The following is a 2680-nucleotide window of genomic DNA, read 5'->3' as shown; positions in this document are numbered from 1 at the left end:
GGAGGCCCCCGACTGTGAAGACAGTGACTGGGGGAAGAAATTAATAAATATGAACAGGATAGAGAAGACGTGCCTTGAAGTATATCCAGTGGTATAGAAAGAAGGAAGAGAACACAGTGAGGGAGAAACAAAGGAAAAGGTGGGAGAGAAGGTGTAAAGAAGGGAGAAAAGAAACCAGGCTGTAGCAGAGGAAACAAGAAGCTGAAGCAGGAGTCCACAGTTGACCCAATCAGACCTCCAAACTTCACTAAAAGGTTTGTACAAAAAAGGATGCTATCTCCACAACATAGCTTCTGAATTAACTTTTACATCTGCGCTTAGGCTCCAGCGTGCATACCTTTCCATTTCAAAAGAGTCCAGTTTGGACAGGAAAGTAAATATTCACCCTATCTTCTCAGAATGTTCTCAAGATCATTAAGGGTCAAAATTTCAAATACGTCTTCATCTGAAAGGTAAGATTGAGATTGAACAAACAGAAAACCATTAATTGAAGAATAAAGATGCAATAAGTACCAAGAAAGAGGGAGCTCTGTTTATTTTGCAATGATAGAAGAAAAACTACTCCAGACCAACAGACCTGGGTGATGCATGAGGACAGTGAGAAAGGTGGACTGATGGATGACTGCACGTCATCCCGGAGTGGCTGTGATTTCAGTGGTAAATCCAGAACTAACTTCCAATTTCTCAGTTACACTAAGAGGAAGAATTTTGTAAACAAAGGCAGAGAACTAGATGACTACATATACACTATGTGCCTGGAGACTCAGAATTTCTTGTTGTGCATGTTGGATTTGGTGCATTTTCCAGTCCTATGAACCAAAAAGGATAAAACATATTGAGATCAGGCTGCTCTGCTGATAATTCTCTGCAGCGCCCTCTTGATATCCCTGTTCCTCAGGCTGTAGATGAAGGGGTTCAGCATGGGGGTGACCACCGTGTACATGACCGAGGCTGCCGCAACCTTCCTGAGGGAGGGGGACACAGATGAACTGAGGTACACCCCAAGGCCTGTGCCATAAATCAGGCAAACCACGGCCAGGTGAGAGCCACAGGTGGAGAAGGCTTTGGACTTCCCCCCCTGATGAGGGGACTCTCAGAATGGAGGATACAATTCGAGTATAAGAGTAAAGGATCCCTGAGACTGGGATGCCACCAAAGATGGCACCAACAGAATAAATTAATATGGTACTTCTGAGGGTGTCAGAGCAGGTGAGGCAGATAAGCTGAGGGGCTTCACAGAAGAAATGAGGGATTTCCACATGGGTGCAGAAGGTAAATTGGGACACCATCAAGCAGTGAGTCAGCGAGTCCAGAAGGCTGATGACAAATGACACCACAACCAGCAGGCTACAGAGGTGGGGCCTCATGATGGCCGGGTAGTGCAGGGGGTGGCAGATGGCCACAAACCGGTCATAGGCCGTCACAGCCAGGAGTAGGCTGTCCAAACACCCAAAAAGAAAAAAGAAGGACACCTAAGTGAGGCAGCCTGCATAGGAGATGGACTTTCTCTGGGTCTGGATGTTCACCAGCATCTTGGGGATGGTGGTGGTGCTGAAACCAGTGTCAGCCAGGGACAGGCTGGAGAGGAAGGTGTACATGGGGGTGTGGAGGTGGGGTTCAGAGCTGATGATGAGCAGGTTCCCCAGGACGGTGACCAGGTACAGGGACAAGAACAGCCCGAAGAGGAGGGGCTGCAGCTCTGTGTCCTCTGAGAGGCCCAGGAGGAGGAATTCTGAGACGCCTGTAAGATTCTGAGGTTCCATGTAGGTGGGACACCTGTTGGAGGAGAAGATATAGTTTGAATAAAAAAACAAGAATACAGGCACTGAGTCAAATTTGTATTGCTTATATTTTGTATGAAAATATATGTATTATTTAAAGTGTGCAATATACATTTATAAATTTGTATTGTAATTCATATTAGTATTAACATACATTGTATATTGTGTGAAACACAATGTGTAATAAATATTTTTAATTTGTGAAAAGTTTAGTTTTTTGAATTTTCTTTTTTTTAAATGAAATATAGTTGATCTGGTTTCAGGTGGACAACATAGTGATTAGACAATTCTATACTTTAGTAAATGCACACTATCATAAGTGTGATCACTGTCTGTCAACATACAAAGATATTGTGATATTATTGCCTATATTCTCTATGAAGTATGTTTATCCCTGTGACTAATTTACTTTATAATTGGAAGTTTGTACCTCATTATACCCCACACCTCTTTTGCCCATCTCCCCTCTTCAGCCCCACTAGTTTGTTCTCTGTTTTTATGACTCTATTTCTGTTATGTTTGCATTTTACATTCTATATGTAAGTGGAATCATATGGTATTTGTTCTCTTCCTGACTTATTTCACCTAGCACAATACCCTCTAGGTCCATCCATGCTGTTGTAAATGTCAAGTTTTCACTCTTTTGCATGGATGAATAGTATCTCATTATGTGTATATAGGCAGTAAACTGGAATATCAGCATTAGCAATTTTTTTACTGGGTATGGGGGAAAAATACAAGAATAAACAAACAGTATTCCATCAGACTAAAAAGATGTTTTCCAACAATGGAAACCATCAACAAAAGCAAAAAGGCAATCTACTGAATGGAGAATATACTTGCAAATTACATATTTGATAAGGGGTTAATGTCCAAAATATATAAAGAACTCATACACC

At 41.9% G+C, this 2680-nt stretch overlaps 1 pseudogene; it reads right to left on the bottom strand.

The window, feature by feature from the left end:
- Positions 1–841: 841 nt before the first annotated feature.
- On the bottom strand, positions 842–1820 carry LOC130680083 (olfactory receptor 7E24-like; annotated as a pseudogene).
- Positions 1821–2680: the final 860 nt, after the last annotated feature.

Source organism: Manis pentadactyla, chromosome 12 (assembly GCF_030020395.1).
Source record: "Manis pentadactyla isolate mManPen7 chromosome 12, mManPen7.hap1, whole genome shotgun sequence".
NCBI classification, from domain to species: domain Eukaryota; kingdom Metazoa; phylum Chordata; class Mammalia; order Pholidota; family Manidae; genus Manis; species Manis pentadactyla.
This window is presented reverse-complemented; position numbering and strand designations above follow the sequence as displayed.